The 19,650-nt window shown below is 27.4% G+C and overlaps 1 protein-coding gene and 1 long non-coding RNA gene across 7 annotated transcripts in view; one reads left to right on the forward strand and one right to left on the reverse strand.

The window, feature by feature from the left end:
* Positions 1–19,650, reverse strand: part of LOC140663363 (uncharacterized) — a 236,335-nt gene that overhangs the window by 202,572 nt on the left and 14,113 nt on the right. The window lies entirely within an intron of this gene.
* Positions 1–19,650, forward strand: part of LOC140663368 (uncharacterized) — a 65,469-nt gene that overhangs the window by 27,828 nt on the left and 17,991 nt on the right. For 2 of the 3 annotated variants that reach the window (XR_012046272.1, XR_012046274.1), the window contains exon 1: positions 5,473–5,538. The exons of the other annotated variant lie outside the window; for it this stretch is intronic. This is a non-coding gene — a long non-coding RNA (uncharacterized lncRNA). Of the gene's footprint in view, positions 1–5,472; positions 5,539–19,650 lie in introns of those variants that run through there. 3 annotated transcript variants of the gene reach the window in all.

The following is a 19,650-nucleotide window of genomic DNA, read 5'->3' on the forward strand; positions in this document are numbered from 1 at the left end:
AATCATTAGAAGTCTGTTTCTTTCTTTTATAACTCTTTTAATTTTCTAAATATTTAAAATTTTTTTTCAAGATACATATTTCTAAGAAATCGGTAAACAAAAATTCGAAAAACTAAAATCTTTATAAAGTTATTATATATAATAACGTTCGACGAATCAAAATGTAAGTCACTTTCTCTCATTGTATCATTGATATCATACATTCTTAACAATGTGTAAATAATGTCTATTGCAATATTTGATTTATACTGCCATACACTATAAAACAATTTCTACCGTTAGCGAGAAATTGGATTCTGCACGAAACGCTTTATCCAAGCCCGAACTTCATACTTTATCGACCCACATTTACTTTAGTCCGTTTGCTCTTTCCGACCGCGCGCCAGCAAACTACAAATTCGGGACTTGCGATATGTTTACAGTTCGCCGTTTGTACTTTATCATAAATGGAATCGCGCGAGAGCGCCGGCTGGCCGCACACCATGATTATGTCGGTTCTCGCGTGCGCGCGCACGCGCAGGCGGTAGAAAACGAGGGATTAAATTAATCTTCTTACTTCCGTCCTGCTTGGTAATGACAAGAACAATTATTGGTTTTAACGGGCGGCTGGTCTAAATAGCCTCGGTAAGGAAGAGTTAAAAGAAAACTTTCCACCATCGTCGTCGTCGTCGTCGTCGACGTCGTCGTCGTCGTCGTCGTCGTCGTCGTCGCCGTCGCCGTCGTTGTCGCTCTGTCACAAGTGTGAACAAGTTTCGTGCTTCATTGTACTGAACTTCACCCAACACGCGCGAAACTTACGTACTTTAAATCGAATCGCTATTATGTGCTTTCTTTTTTCCATCGAAGATCTCTAATGAAGCGTGGAGGACCGCGGTTAAAACCCTGGAAAACCGAGAGGCGGAAAGTGGCCTGCTCTCGTGCGTAATCCTCTTAGTGAAACTCCTTAGAGCAGCGCGTTGTACGGTTTAATTGAAAAAAACGGTAAGTGGTAAATCCCGCAGACCTGTCGCAGTCAGACGAGTGGCGACAACGAGTCTCGAATGAAATATCGCTTTATCGGCCGGTTCATAAATTCCGCCTCTTTTTCGACAGGCTTGAAGAATATTGCTTCCTCGACTGCGCCTTTTGTTCGTTTAATACTATAGAAGCCATATCAGTAGTCGAGCACTTTTTATTTACAAACCCTCGAACGAATTTCTTATGGAAGGTTTTAGTATTCATTTGTGCTTCACAAAAAATTTAATTTACTAAAATTTTTTTAATTTCGACGTTAGATAATATTAAGTTAAGAGAAGATATGTTAAAAAAAGTTTATTAATTTTTTTCTAAAGAAAGATTGATTTAACATTTATCAATTTACAATTATGGGAAACAAAAAGGCCTCTAGAGCCAAGTACCAAGAAATTTATAATTAAGAGTTATTATATATACTGCTATAGTTTCTTGATTTGTATTTTGTATTTTTTCTAGTTATATAGTTTTTACACTATTGATAAAATTATATATTATTATACTATGGATAAACTTATTTAAATGACAAAATTAAAACAGTACTGTTCGCTATACATTTTAAATTCTTATTACACTAAGAACAATTTATTTTCAAGTAAATTTTTTATTTTTTAGTAAATTTTTTATAAATGAATATTTTCTTTGAACTGAATTTGATTTTGAAATATTTTTTATGCGTGCGCAAATATCTTTTATATATTTTTTGTTTTTTATATTTATTTAAACAATAAATCTTTCTGAAAATTTGTCAAATAGAATTAAATTTTATTTGTATTCATATATTTAAACGTATACTTCTTGAATATTTATTATTTCAAATAATAAACACAATTTATTTTACTGATTAGTGATGATATGAAAAACAAGCTTTCATAATCTGTTTATATTTCAGTATTAAGATCGTGAAAATTCTTTGTTAATAATTGCTATTAGTCAGATTATTAAATATTTCGGTAATAATAAGTTATGGAGTTAATTATATTTTTAAGTTATATATATTATGAAAATCATGGAAATTATTTGTTAAGATCTAACACGTACGACGCGCTTTTATCATAATTATAATTCATCAATGTTTAATGCTAAATTATGCATGTTGTATCATACAGTTTATTTCCAATTTTATGTTCTACCTGAAATGAGAAAATAGAGTAGCGAATATGATGAGACGAATATATCGATAGGAAAACACCATTCCTCCATCATAACGGATAATTTTTTCCTCTAAGCGATCTACTCGATATGAGTTGTGATCGTTATCGATTTATGAGCAGCAACATCCCCGAATACGCCGAATCTGTTCCATAAATATCGAGTAGCGCATAGCTTTTCGTTGTATCTGTCATAAATACGCATTTTATCTGCCGTGGGATTTAAAATGAAAAACAGTCGTCAAGAGCTCATGGGATTACTCGTAAAAGGGGCCGATGATCGCGGAAGGGTTTTCACTGTACTGACATATTTTACATCCTTCAATCACAATTTTCCTGACTCAATGTTTCTTCGTAGAAAAATTTTCTAAATAAAAAAAAATTCAATACATTGCATGTATAATTTTCAATTGATAAAAGTAAAAAAGCTTAAAAACAATTTTTTTTATATTAAAGAAAGTAAAAAAATTGCAGCTCTTTTTATAGATTTACTTCATTAAAATTACATAAGTGAATGCTTATATATACTTTGTTAAAATTACACAAGCAATTTTGCTATTATTATTATTATTTTATTATCCTCTATTGCCATAAATATATATAGTTAGCTTCACATTATAAGAATCTCTTTATCAATTTTTACTTATATATTTTTGTCATATTTTACATTAACTTTTATTTTTCGATATTATTCGGTTAATGGCATACTCGCATATAGTATTTCATTTCTGTTGAAATATGTATTATTGAAATACAATACGTAGGAAATCACACTGTATCTCTAATTGCAAAAACAAATTACGTTGATTGCATTTCTATGTGTGTGTTTATACACAAAAATACATAAATTATTTGTTTAGAAATTACGTTTGTTTACTGCATATAATTAATATGTAAGAAAATATAAATAAAGTACTTATAAAATGTGCATATTTTCTATTTTTGTAAATAAAAAGTAAAAATTAAAAAAATTTTATTTAAAAATTAATTTAAAAAATTAGAATTTAATTGCACACGCGCACAAAGTTGAAAATTTTAAAAATGCAAAGCACTACACTTTAAACGGTATCCAAATCAAAATAATTGCATTAATTAAATAATGCTAATACTTGTAAATAATGTTATACTTGTATTTGATAATGCAATTATACATATATGTTATAAAAAACGAATATACATATATGTGTGTGTGTGTGTGTGTGTCGTTCTTAATAAACAAGATTTGTTTTATAAATTCAACTCGTGCTTTGTGATTTTCGTACTTTATTTTGAACGGTGTTTTTTATTTTTTGTAGTATACGGTAAGATAAAACTTATATATCAATTTACGTCTGAAAAATATTTTCAAAATATCCAAGCTTGTGGTGTGAGACCTCATAAATCTCGCTTGACAAGAATCAACTTGATACCGGATGGTTTAAGAAAATGACTAAAGCTTCTCGAGCACCAAGATGGCACGTGTCAAATTATTCATCCATCAGTGGTCTCGAGTAATACTTATGGAAGAAGTCTTTATTATTTTCAATAGTGCAGTACCAAGAAATGTAGTAGAAATAAAAAAATAAAATCTTTTTTACATAAAATTTTTGATTTATTTTGTTTTCGATTTTAATGATACCAGAATTTTTTTATAATTTTACATTTGGAATAGTTGTAATGAATTTTTATTACGAAAATTAAAATTTTATTATACTATAGAAAACATTATATAATATTTATCATCGAAACTACATACATACACATGAACACACACACACACACACACATTTATATATAATATATAAATTTATTGTAAAAAATCTGTTAATTTTGATTAAAATTATTGCTTATATACGTAATTTATTACTGTGCAAATTTTAAATTATAATTCTATTTGTTAATACAGTGTTATTAGGTGAATTTTGAATCAAATATGAATTATAATTTGAATATTAACTTAAGGCTCATCGACAACGAAGATTTGCTCAGCTTTCTTAAGCTAGCAGGACCAAATCAGCAAAATCAAATGGGACCTAATGGATTATTTAGTACTTATTTTGTACTATTTTATACCATCAAAAATAATTTTGTACCCCATGCCAATTCAGAAAAAATCGTGGCACTGCTAATTTTTTCTGAAATGGCATGGGGTACAAAATTATTTTTGATAGTACAAAATAAGTACTAAATAATCCATTAGGTCCCATTTGATTTTGCTGATTTGGTCCTGCCAGCTTAAGAGAGCTGATATTCTTACGTGTAGTTAATCATAAGAGTTAATCAATTATGTTAACAATTGCTAATTATAAAGATTATAATTAGCTAATCATATTTTAAAGAATAATACGGTATATACGAAGTACGCATACCTATTCCTTCGAATGTCGCCGTACATATATATGACAAAAGCAACAGTGCGCTACGTCTGTAAAGGTCGAGCGCCGAACACTGTGTGATGATGTAAAATAACAAATTCCTTATGCCTATAAAATAATATACGTAGGTATGCCGAATATCTAATTTGTATATTATTATACGTTTAATCGGAAAATGATTGGAAAATTACATTTACATGCAAATCGGAGAAAATCTGAAAAAACGTATGATGCTAAGTATGTTTAATTTTTATGATTTTCATCATATCTAGTATCTAGTTGCGATTCTTATTTCGAATATATCATAGCATATCGAATATATTCTCGCGATTTCCATTTAATATTATTAACTATTAATTTTATTATTTTATTACAGGCGATACATATTTCTCTAATAATAATCTTTAAATATACCTTAGATGCTTTTTCGCACTTTTCACAATTTTTCACGGATTGAGATGATGTAATATATTAATCATTTTCAGATTGAGATATTACGAATCGCAGGATCGAATGATGAAGCGAAAAATTGTAATACACTCATTTATTAATAAAATTAATTTGAAACTCGAGAACGAAAGGTGTTGTAAGTAAAACTAGTTTTACAAAAGAATTAGATAGATCGTATATCGAAAGCTACTGACAATGAGGTAGAAAAACTTTATTGATATAAACGACATATGTATGTCGAATACGTACTTGTTAACTCTCGAGCGTTGGCTGAACAATAATAATTTTTTCGTCTCTCTGCTTTCTGCGCGACGCGGCGCGGCGGTCCTTTCCCCCACTTGCCTTCCCCCACTATGTCCTATGGCGTGTCTTCCTACGTCACGCATACCAAGGATACAAACAAGGACGCGTCACTATTTTTTACAAAGGATATTCGGCATACCTACGTATATTATTTTATAGGCGTAAGGAATTTGTTATCTTACATTGTCACACAGTGTTCGGTGCTCGACCTTTACAGACGTAGCGCGCTGTTGCTCTTGTCATATGTACGGCGACATTCGAAGGAATAGGTATGCGTACTTGGTATATACCGTATTATTCGTTAAAATACGATTAGCTAATTATAATCTTTATAATTAGCAATTGTTAACATAATTGATTAACTACACGTAAGAATATCAGCTCTCTTAAGCTGGCAGGACCAAATCAGCAAAATCAAATGGGACCTAATGGATTATTTAGTACTTATTTTGTACTATTTTGTACCACCAAAAATAATTTTGTACCCCATGCCAATTCAGAAAAAATCGTGGCACTGCTAATTTTTTCTGAATTGGCATGGGGTACAAAATTATTTTTGGTGGTACAAAATAATACAAAATAAGTACTAAATAATCCATTAGGTCCCATTTGATTTTGCTGATTTGGTCCTGCCAACTTAAGAGAGCTGATTTGATCAATGTAATGATTTTTAAAATGCAAAAATGTCAATTTTATATATATTTATATTTTACATATATATGCATTATATTATGCAAAATAATTAATGGCTCATTTCTATAGAGAAAAACACGACCAATTATTGTCACAGATAAAAAAAATTAGTCACAACTTACTCATTATACGATTGCTGTTACCCGACATTATGTACATCATTTTCTTTTGGTCACCATTTACTACTTTATGACATTTACACTCATTCGCGAAAACACGATGAATTACGATCATCCGCGCACTTATTAGACTATTATAAGACATGGCACTCTTGACGTTAATCATATGTAACGTGCTCTTTATTATATTGCCGCGAAAAAATAAATAATATAAAAGCTATTAATGAACCTATTAATAAAAACAATTGTTTAGTATTCAGAAAATACGCGACCAAATTTACTAGTTATTATTACAATGCTAATTTTAATAAACAGCGTACGCTCATATTTTAAAGCAATTTTATGTATAACACGAGATTTAATAAATATATAAGTAAAACAAAAATATGTATTTGCACGCCATAATATATAAAAATATATTTCCTGATTATATACACAAATTTTGATTGAATAAATTTTGCGGAATATATGCTTTGATAATTTTAAAAACCCTATATATAAATGCCGTATTTATGAATATTATGATTAATAAATATTAAAAGCTTTTAAAATATTAAGATAATAATGTATAATGATTAAAATAATAATGTACTATAATTAAATACGTCGCGATGTCATTTGGTTCATCATCGTTCCGTATTGTATTTGTGACATTTTGTTAATGATCGAAAAATAGGAAAATGATCGTGTCAGTCTGTATCTTCATTTTGATACTATACAATGCTATAATATGTGTGTAAATAGAATAAATAGTTAATTATACATACGATAGATCGTAAAAAATATATGAAATTCAATATTTCAAGCATAGTATATTTCCAACACAAATCTCATGAGATGCAATTATTATTAATAAATACATGATATATACATCATGCTCTTTTGTTACTTGAGTCAAATAGTCATCACCACAATACTTTTATGTGTGGTTTTATTTCTTAATTACTCGATCTTACAGTTCACGTATTATTTTATTATTATTTCAATTTAAAACTAATTATTTAATTATGTCTAAACTGACGAAAAATTGAAAAGGTGAAACGAAATATATTTAAATTCCTAAAGCATTTTTAAGGAATAAATTACCAAAAAATTATTGACTACTATTTTAAAATATATTATGATATGCATATTTATTTGTATATTTATTGAATCTCATATTATAAAATAAAATTGCTTTAAAACTGCGAAAAATTTAAAGCGTGAGATGCGAAATATTTAAATTCCCAAAGCATATTTAAAGAATTAATTATTGTCCAATTAAATATCGCAATAATTTTATTAAATAATTTATTATAATTTCCTTCCTCTGTCACATTTTAATTTTTACTTGAAATACTTTACTTGAAATCACATGAAATAATTATTTTACTAAGCCGCGATTTCGATATTTTTAATATGTAAATGATGATTATCTCTTTAAGTAATACGTTGATTTAAATATATTTCATTTCTCGCGCTTTAAATTTTTTGTTAATTTATTAATTTTTTTTCAAACTTAGAACATACAATGATACACGAATCTAATATTATGATTACAGTAGTTTAAATAACAAGAAATGATACAGCAATAGTTTATTTCTTGAAATTTTATATTAATTATTAATAATTAATATAAAATTTATAGAAACAATATTAATATAAAATTAAAAACCAATATCTTTCGTTACTTTTTTTGTAATTAGATATTTTATAACGGCAATAAATATATTCATTATTAATTGTATGTATATCAATAGTATATTCAGTGCTCGCTTCTTTGCGGCGCATAGCACGGCAAATATAATTATTGTTGACACGTGTTGTAAATTAGAAAACGAGACTCGAACTGGATTGATAGCGGAGTGAGCCGCTTTGAGTGTCGTATTATTTCTTAAAATATGATTATTTCTTATAAATTATTATACAGTATTGCAATAAACGATTATCTGTTTGTGCAATTAACTAATTCCCATAACAAATGATAAACTTTTGTAAGAATTGTAATAAATTATTTGATTTAAATAAAAAAACATAATATCGTATTTTTAATTATTATAATATAATAATTTAATGATAATTTAATAAGAAGTTGTATATGACGAGATTTGTATATTGAAAATATACCATGCTTATAATATTGAATTTTGATTATATATTTTCTGGCAATTTATCTCACATCTTATTAGCTATTAAATCGTTTCGCATAGTATCGCGTAATAGCAGGTTAGATTAGATTTTCGAATCTCGGACAGATTATAATTATTGCATTTGTTCTTCTTGTAATATAATAAACGTCGCGTGCAATGCAAGAGTCGTACAGTGTCGCGCGAGTGTAATATTCTGCTGATTAGTGCACGTGTGATCATAATTAACCTTGTTTTTGCGAGTGAATATGGGTGCAAAACAACGAATGAAAGATGACCAAGAGAAAAGGAGATGACGTTGTATGACAGTAAAACAACCATGGGTTGTATAATTAATTTAATTTGATTTAATTTTTATTTGTGAAATTAATTGCTCGTTTATCTCCGCGATAGTAATTCATTAATTATCACATTATATGCATAAAATATTCTAGATTTTTATTCTAAAATATTTGAAGTATTTGTATCAATATTAATAACATTTTTATATAGATACATGTAAAATATTTTAGTTTTAAAGTGTTTTAATTGTTTTTACAATTATAAGATATATATAAATCATTATAAATTATATACATAATTATGATGTATGTAAGATATATAATTATTAAGATTACTGACATATATAAGAAAATTACGTATATAAATTTTTATTATATATATTCAGTAAAATAAAAATTTATATTTAAAACATTTTTCTGTTTCTAAATTATATATATACTTTTTTAATTAAATATCTTATTTAAAAAAGGAGTAAAAAACAACTACACATAATAATTAATCATTTTTTATGCTTTTATATTTAAAAAACTATTGCTTGGAATTAAAAATTACAAATATTTAAATTATTTCTATTACTTAATTATTCGAAGAATTTTTTGCTGTGTCAGTTTGTTTTTTTTAAATTTTAAAAATATTTGATATACATATTAAAGAAAAATAATTCTCCAAAATTACTAAGATATCTTCGATTGAAAAAAAAAATATACAACTTTCAATGAATTCCATATAAAAATCATTTGATATATTGTCATATTTATATATTTACATATAACATCTATATATGTATATATATGTAACACATACATTTATATAGAGACATACATTTATGTCTCTATATAAATTCACAAGAGATATTTGTGGCTAACTGAAAAATAACTCGCCATTGAAATTGTATAGAATCAAGCTAGAAAAATGTGAGTTGTTCAAAATTGAAATCCAAACTTGTAATTTAAACGACGGCCATTTATTCTTCCGCCACGCAAACGCAAAACCAATCGTCTCGCTGAAACATATTTCGGTTCCTCGAATGTTCATACTTTCTTCGTTATTGTCGAACACGCAGAGAGAGTCGTCTTTTCAACAGTCGTCTTTCAAGTTTATTTCACACCGATGATCATTCATCTATTCTATCTCGAAATACAATAAATTCGAGAGTGGATAACGATTGTATACGTCGTTATAACTTGGAATAAAACACGGAGGGGTTGGTCACTAACAATTATAATGTATAAAAATTATCCTTTGATACGGATTACCCTTAAATTACACCTCAGATTACTTAAGATTACCTAATAATATCTAAAATTAAAAATAAATTTTGAAAAAGAAATTTTACTTTAAATTATTTTAACGCTAAAGATTATTTAGATTTACCAAAAATAACCTTGGATTACCCAAAAAAAAATTTTGCTGGGATTGCCGCTGAATTACCTAGCCCTTGTACAAAAATTACCTCAGTGACCAACCTCTCGTAAAACACGTTCATACACACGAGATACAAGTTTTTCCTCTTGATCGCTTTGAAGGGTAATCGGAATTCGAAATACGTGAAGAAACATTCGTCGAGGGGCATATATGATCCTATGTATGTCATATTGATCTATATTTTTTTTTTTATATAGGACTTATCCTTTCATTTTATTATTATGGCGCAAAAAGATCCGTTTCATCTGACTATAGTGCTACGAAATTGTCAAATTTTGAACAAATACTTCTACATTTTATTTTATTTTGATCACGTTAACATAAGACCAAAAAATTTAATTAATTTAATTTAAATTTTTTAAACATTTCAAATATTTTTTGCAAAAAACCAAGCGAGTACACACACACACACACACACACACACACACACACACACACACACACACACACACACACACACACACACACACACACACACACATATATATATATATATATATATATTAATATAATATTAATTTAGTAATATTATTTTTATTAATATTATTTTATTATATAACATAATATTGTATATTAATATACTGTATAATTAATGTTTTCAATATCAATCAAAACTTTTTAATTATAGAGTTATTTTTTGATAGTAAATATGTATTCTGTGTAGTTTGTTTTAATAAGAAAAAATAAGTAATAATCTTGACGAATATATATATTAAATTAAAAATATTATAATTAAAAAGTTTTGATTGATATTGAAAACATTAATTATACAGTATATTAATATACAATATTATGTTATATAATAAAATAATATTACTAAATTAATATTAATAAGTGATATTACTGATAATATTTAAAATCTAATGCTAATTATATTTGTAAAGTAATTATAATTAACATTAGATAAAACTAATGCTAACACATAGATAACGCATACGCCAATTTTACATTAAATATTTTACAAAATGAGAAAAATAAATAATGATAAAATTTTTGAGGACATCTACATTCATAATTCTGATCACTCGTTGCAGTATAATTAAAATGCGGACTCTTTTGTTTTGCCATGATTACAGATTGTCAACGTGAATTCGCAATGATGATAATATACGATAATGGTACTACAATTCCGTAAAATAATAATAATCGGTGCTACGGGAAAATTTTACATATTGCGTGGTGGTCATATGGGTCATTGATCGTCGTTGTTAATCACAGGTCTTGGCTCTTTTCAATTATATGCTTTCATTTACTTACACATTCATTTATGCATTGTTTCAAATTCATTCCACGCCATTAAACAGAATGATTTCTGTAGTAGCCTTACAACTTATGCTACAATCTACATTATCTGCGTTAGCAACAGATAATAATAAAATAACGAAAAAAATAACTTCGTGTATCGAAATTAATGTTAGATTAAGAAAATTATTTTTTGTATAAATAACAATTTTATATAAGACAATATATAGACCGACAACATATTAAAGCTTCGAAATATATGACAAAACTTATGTGAGATAGAAGATGAGTGCACAGAATAATATTCTTGTGTTTTTTTAAATAAAAATAAGATTTATTTTTTTTTTTTTTTTTAATAATTTTTTCCTCATATACATATATGATCAAAGAGTCCCAGATAAGTTTGTTAATGTAAATACGTTTCAAAAAATAATTATCAGATAAAAGATCAGCTATTAATGAAAAGCATGCTTTCTACTCAATCGAATACATTTATTTCATTTTGCTGATTACGAAGTAATATTTATTTGAAGTTATCTGAAAATGCGTAATATATTAATATACACAAATTAAATTGTGTGTAACATTTGCGAAAACAGGTCTCGGATATTTGAAATATTATTTTAAAAAAGTATCAATTGATTATGATGTTGCAAACAGAATATATAACTACATTTGCAGGCCGAGCATTCAGCACCAACGAAATCACGTCTGCGTTTAATCTACTGCATTTGATCTGGTTATACTATTCAAATACAGTTGTTCTATTTATAGCCTTATCACTAAATTCGTTTTGTAAAACGTATAACAATCGATACTACGGGAAAATTTTACGTTATTGTAGCGGTCACATGAGTCATTGAGTGTCATTATTAATTATTTTGAATTCATTTTAAATATCATTAAACTAAATGATTTTAAATAGCCTTATAATTTTGTGCTACAATCTGCATTATTTTAGCAACAGAGATAACAATAAAATATTGAAAAAATGTTTTCTTAAACGTTATTAATCTAATGTTGTTTTTTCCAAAATTTTACATAAAATAGTTGAGAAAAAATATGTTATATTGTTTGCATACAACTCATTTCAAGTTGAGTGCAGTTTATTTAAAAAAAGTGAGAAGTATAACATATATATACCTCTAGTGAAAAATATAAAAAATATTTTCTCTTATTCTCATTATACATATATGTATATGTATGATTTCTATTCTCATTATTCATTTATTTCCTGTTTAATTCTTATTTTGTTTATTATTGAACGCGATCTTCATTAAGCAAATTAAGTTTATGTGTAAATATAAGATAAATATCATCCAATGAGTTTGATTGCACAAGCGCTAATTAGGAACGCATTCATAAACTAATTGTCTCAGGGGAGCTTTTAATAATATCTCATAATAAAGAGTAAATGGGATAAAACGAGTTTAAAAATTTCGAAAGTCAATATGATATAAATATGTACGAAGACTCGCATTTTTGATACGTATATAGTGATTTGAAGCATACAGCATCGGATAAAAACAATTTCTGTTTCTGTTATTTGCCATACCATGTCGGATTTTTCTGGATTTGCCACCGTTGCGTGTTCCCGTTGCGTGCGTTGCTTTGTTGACAGCTCAGAGACCAACACGCGTGCAGCCGTTTCATTGGATGCGCTGCTGCGCTCTATTGATTCCATGGCACCGTAAACTCGCGCTTTGAAATCGACAATGAAACCCACTCGAAGGCTGCAAAGGGTACGCATCGTATCGTGGAATTGGGGCGTGAGTTTGCGCAAGTGGTTCGTGCGGGCGTGCCTTAAGCGATATCACTGCTTTGTCACAACTTCGACTATTGCTACTTCTCATGTGAAATTAAAAAAGAAAGAAATCTTTTACAAGATGCTTGCGCGCGAGAGAGCTTTGACGGAAGGAATTATTAAATTGTTATCGTTTTACGAAAACTTTCGTGCTATTGAAATAAATGCAACTGTGTGATGTAAATGAATAAATATTAAAGATATTAAGTTATTGCGTTAAAATTTATTTCAAAATTCTGTGCAAAGGACGAGATACACAAAAATATGTATACAAAAAAGGAATATATAAATTATATAAATATACATATAAAAATATAAAATATAAAATATAAACGAATATAAATATAAATGAAACCGTTATTTGTTATAATTTTAGCAGACAATTTTATAAATTTTTCAAATTTTGATATTTTACAATGTACATCATTAACATTAAAAAATCTAAATGGCACGATTTATATAAAAAATGAATTTCTGGCAATTGTCGAATGAATATAATTTTTCAGTGTTACTAATTATATATAGTGGCATCTTAGAAAATACATATTATGGATAATCAAAGTAATGATTTGTAAAGAAAGAAATAAAGAATTGAATATTGCGATTAATTATATTTTAAAATAAAATTTACTTTCGAAATAAAGTTATCACTCTACAAAAATTAGAAAATTAAAGTTATGCCATAATTCAGTTGCGGTTTTGCTAATAAACATCTTTTTGCGAAATAAGACGGAATATACGGAATAATCACATTGTGTGTCACATTGTTCGAAGATTCTCTGATCAGCGTCGAGGCGTCGCTATCCGACGAATTTGGAATTTGTCCAAGCGCCTCCGTGTACTAGTGCACGTTACTGCAAGTTATGCGAGACTCTCGCGACCGGCTGGTTGGTCACATATAGATCCCCGAACCCTTGCTCATTGTCCGCTTCCACACAGGTTTTAATCGCACGTCCGCCAGCGCCAAAAATACGAACCAGAATGATGGCGTGCTATCGGAAGCAATAATTCGTAGCAAACGGGACGACGAAGAATCGCGATTGCGAGGCACGATCCCGACGAACGGCACCGATATTTTCACCATTTCCTTCACTCGCGCTCGCAAAAGTGAAAGATATTAATGCCGCAAAACTTTTTCATCATTTTATTTTCGAATTCCCTTCAAATATTGATGGAAATATTTAAATAATATACCTCTACTCATGTAGGGGTATAAGAACATAAAAATCTTTCTCTCTTCTCTTTCTTTCTCGATGTATTTTTAAATTTCTTTACATATACATATTTTTTTGTATATGTAAAAAATTGTATATATAAATAATTGTCTTCAAGCTTTTGATTGGCAATATTGGATTGGATTTTAAATGTGTCAGAATCATTTTGCACAGCCCTGCATTTGTGTTCAATTTGTAAAATATATCCAGGCTCTTTTTTTATTAATAAATAACGATTTAATTTATTCTGAATGTATCCTATGTTTATCAGAGGAAATATGCACTCTGTAACAGATAATAAAAATTTATAGCTATTTAATACTTTATTTTATATATTTTAGTATCTGATTCAAAAACAGAAAGAGAGAAAGAATTTAATGTCATTAAGGTTATTAATCGCGATAGAATAAAAAGTTTATTTATTTTCAAATATATATAAAAAATTGTGTATATAAAATTTATTTATTATTATAATACGATATACATAAATTCGATAGATTATTAATGTCTATAGAAATTGGCTAGGCTAGAAAGTATCTTGCAACTATAAAATTAATGGAAAAAAAAATTTATGTAATCAAAAACGTGTTTATATCAATCTAAAATATATATTATTAACAAATAAATTAATCTATTTTTTAAGATATAATTGTACAATATATAAAAAATATATGGACAACAATTATAGTATAAATAACAAAAGAATTTTAAGATTGATATTTGTACTGATAATAACATAACACAACGCTATAATGGTTCTTGACCTTTAGCTTTTTGAGGAAATTTTTACGAGACTTCTTAATTCTAATCTTTTAATTTAATACTTAACTAAGTATGATGGTACATTAGCACTCACGCGTATTAGAAAAAATTCATTATACATTGTGTTGAAATAGTATATTGGAGTATAAAATGAAATTGTAAGGCAGCGCTATAAAACGGTCGTCAGCGCATCTCAATATTTTTGAAACTGATATGATACTTTTGGCATTTCGATTTTCCAATGGTAGGCAAGAAAAGAATATTGCGACGTTTCGTCTCGTAATATTTTTATTGCAACAGTGCAACATATGCAATAATATAACCTGCTTTGTTTGTATGTGTACATGAACATGACATAAGACATAACTTTTTCAAAATTTTGTTTAAAGTGCGTCACACATATATTCTTATTTAACTTATAATATCTTATTTAACTTATGATATATATATATAATAATCGCTGTTAATATTTTAATAGAGTCCTAAAATTCTAAATCATTCTAAATCAAAATTTGTGATGATGGATTTTAATAAAATATGATAATGAAATCATTATTTAATACAGCACATTATGCATATTTAGCACATTAAATATTGTGTAATTCAACATTAGGTTGAACTTTAACAAAATTTTACTGAAGCAAAATGTTCACTTGAATTTAATTCAATAATAAATTTTTGATATTTATGTTTTTTTAAGCTTAATATAACTCTTCAACTTACAAATAGATATTTAGCCTAAAAACTCTGTTGTTAGAGTAAGAAAAGAGGAGAGGAATAGATTCCAAAGAACCTGCCATTAAAGTGTTTTAGTAGGCCATAGAGACTGGTTACGGCTATACAATTGTCTGTATCTTTCCTTCATTTTGGAAGTGTTCCAATTAGGTTCAATTAGAAGCACCACGCAATTAAAAAGTTGGGCGCTCGAAAACAGTAGGTAATCTTTTTTGGCCCGATTACCGCTTCGACTGGAGCACGAGAAAGACATTACCGACTCTTTCATCAGACGCCGCCGGAGGCAACTTGCCAATTAAGCCGCCGTGTCTCCGGTCAATGGGTAGCCCTGTAACTTTTGATCACGTCCGGTAATGCCGGAACAACTTGCGAATCTCAACGGGAGTTCAATGAACGGAAATATCTATCGAAGCATGAAAGCATGTCTTTTCTTCTGCATTTACTCGTATTCTCAAATATATAAAACTGGAATATCATGAGCCGCATGTCGGTGGTCTGGCGCATTCTAGTCTCGCGCTATTACCTGATAGAATAACAAAAAATAACTGATTGACGCCTACGAAATCGGTGATAATTTTAAAAATACAATAAAAATTTTTTTAATTATAATATATTTATTATTGACTCTGTAAAATTAAAGCAATTAACATGCTTACTTCATGCTATTATTAAAACATCGATGATTTTATAAAATAATGATTTGAATTTCTATTTAAATTTTCCACATTTATCAAGATAATCGATAATAAAATCATCATAGATTTTATACAAATATTGAATTAGGTATTTTTATTGTAGTACATTCAATTAAAATCTTACTTATCATTTGAAACAAATTTGCGACAGTGTATGTCCTGAAGAGTTCGTAAAGATATATCTTTCATGTTTTCGATGAAATTTTACTTTCTAAAATTTATCGAAAATAAAAACTTATCTCTGACGTAACCCTCTCTCAATTATTTGACATTTATTATAGTACAGAAATAATATAGTATATAATATATACAATATTTTTTTCTTTAAATTTAAATATAAAATGTAATGCTATTTTACTTCATAAATTATATAAAACTTAAACGGATCCTGTCTTGAAAATCCATGATATATTAATTCAAAATTATTATAATACCGTAAAATGTTAAGATTCCTTAAGAAGTAAATTGTATAATTATGATCGTATAATTGATATCAAATAATACTTGTGCACGCGATCGAGGAATCTTTTATGTAGTATATAATACAATTAAATACATTTATAATACGTTACGTGAATACTTAGAAATTTTTGTAATTTTTAATGCAAACTACTACTGGCGAAATAAACAGTATCTCATCAATATATATTTTAATAAATTTTAGAAAGTTCACTTTCGTATTTATCCACGAATAGCGCGATAAACGACGTTAATATTTAAGAGTTTACGAGTGAGAAGATATGCAACAACGGAAAGTTCACGAGTTTGAAGACACTGCCGTTTGCAAAGCATTTTATTCGAGAACTTTTAAATACGCCGCGCGAAAGTATCCTGAGAGGTAACGCAACGACTCAATTCGCATGAAGAAAGATTTAAGTGGCTATGAGAAAACTTTCCAAGCACTTCAACGAAATCGGTAATATATATTGCGATAAAAATATATTGCGAATTGATTTTTTTATGATACTGCCCGTCATGTACTTCTTCCGTCAAGTATATTTCCACTTTATATTGAAATACGATATTCGCACTTGGTATTCTGAATTCAGAAAACGTCTTAACTTGCACATGAGATTTATGTTACATTATAATGTATCTTATCTTTTTTATTATAATTTCATATCAAGAAAATAAATTAATACAATATCTCTTTACGATTTGCGATAGCATATGAATATTATTTACTTTACAATTTATGTCTATTATTTGCAAATACTTATTTTTTCTTTATACTAATAAATAATTAACATATTATTAATATCTATATTTATTTCTTTTTTAGTATATTTATTAACATTTATTAATTATAAGTCTCAATAATTTATATATAAATTTATATCATAATTCTAGCTCTCTCGTTGTAAGTAAATTATATTAAATTAGTTAAAAATCTGGAAGAGACAAATAAAAATAAATAAATTGATTGGTATAAATTGATGAAATTTCCTAAAATATTGGTTTTCTGCGAAGTTTTTGATTAATTTAAAAGTTTTCTTAACAAGAATTGTTAAAATATTAATAGTTGTTAAATTATATATGACAAAAAAATTATGGAATTTCGATTTAACATTTAGTATCTTTTATTTAGTTACATAATATCCTCAGTATAATATAAAAGAATAATAAAACTTTGCTTTTATTCAAAAGAGACTTCGCTTTAACACAATTTTAAGTTGAAGAGTAATTATATTGTAATACATAAATATTGTATGTATATTGTAATACATACAAAAATAATTTAAAAATTGAATTGTTAAAAAGTTTTAAAATTCCCTGACAAAACGGAAATTGATCCAAGAATATACAAAAGATGAAGAAGATATGAACACCAGAGATATTAAATAACATTATTCTCTATACAGAAATTTTATATATAATTTACGCATTTTAATACATAATATATTATTATTATAATTTGCTGTTCGGAAATTATATCGTTTGTAGCATTGCTAACAAAATTTCAGTAGTGCATTGCAATCAATACGCCATAATATAGTACCCTGAAGCGTTTACATATTGTTTCCATTAAAGCCTGTGCTCTGTGACCGAAAGAAAAAGAGAGAAAATCATGTTTCATTTTTAATCAATATCTATTCGTATAGCAGTTTTTGCTGCTAATAATCCAACGTGTGAGTGAAAACAATTTAAGTTTTATCGTTCGCAAGTTTTTCATATCGGAGAGAGATTATTTTATTTTTCGCATTAAAGTCGCGACTGAATAAATCGTTTCTGCAAATTCCAAAGTACTATGTGTGTAAAAACTAATATTATTACGAAAACAATTGTAAGTTCATGTGATTCTACTCATCATATACATATAATAAATATATATAAAGATATTTTACTTGTAACTATTACAATATTGTGATATATTGATTGACAATTCGAAGAATAAAAATTATATTTTATATCAAATTTCAGTAAAGACGAATTTGCAATTACATTGACAGAATTGTTCGTTTTTTCGTGTTTTTCGAGGTTACTATTAATTTTATTAATGATATGGATCGCATATGCATTCTAAATCAAAATCAGCAATTGCTACTGCATTTTGGAATTCAACTTCGAACCGAAGTTGCCACCGCTAAGGAAGAGGAGGTTGCCTTGGCATGAACTATAATTAGTTTATCAAGAACCGTTAGCAGTACTCGCAATCCTCTCTATAAGCTAGTTATGCGAAGTGTGCAAGACTCTTGGTCGGACTACTTTCTGTGATCTAATATGAATTTCCAAATGTAGGTATATTAATTTATTACGAGATGTTTAATTTATATTGGGAAAGCAAGTTTGCACGCGCATGCGCACGATGTTGACTACTCTTATTTCTTGCGGATAAATTTCTAAGAATTTGCTCTCCTAAGTTCTTTAACGCGCTTGAATATGCTAGTATAATTTCATAATTCGTAATGAAACTACAAACAGAAATTAAGATTTTACTTTTCGAGACATATACATATATGTATATTGTATATATATTTCAAGATCTAATCTAATTATTTTAAATGCATTTTATAAATAAATTTATTTTTAAAATTTATGAAGCACCATAAAATCGATATATTTAATATATATTTATATAATATATTAATATATATTTAATATAATATATTCATTATTTAAAAATAAGCTTTTTATAAACAAAATTAAAAGAAGAGGAAACAGTTGAGATTTAATTAATATAATAATATACATATAAAATTTAAAAAAAATAGTATTTTTTTTTAATTTTATATTATTAATCAAATCTCAAATGTTTCCTCTTCTTTTATTTTCTTCATAAAAAG

This window comes from Anoplolepis gracilipes, chromosome 3 (genome assembly GCF_047496725.1).
Source record: "Anoplolepis gracilipes chromosome 3, ASM4749672v1, whole genome shotgun sequence".
Lineage (NCBI taxonomy): Eukaryota > Metazoa > Arthropoda > Insecta > Hymenoptera > Formicidae > Anoplolepis > Anoplolepis gracilipes.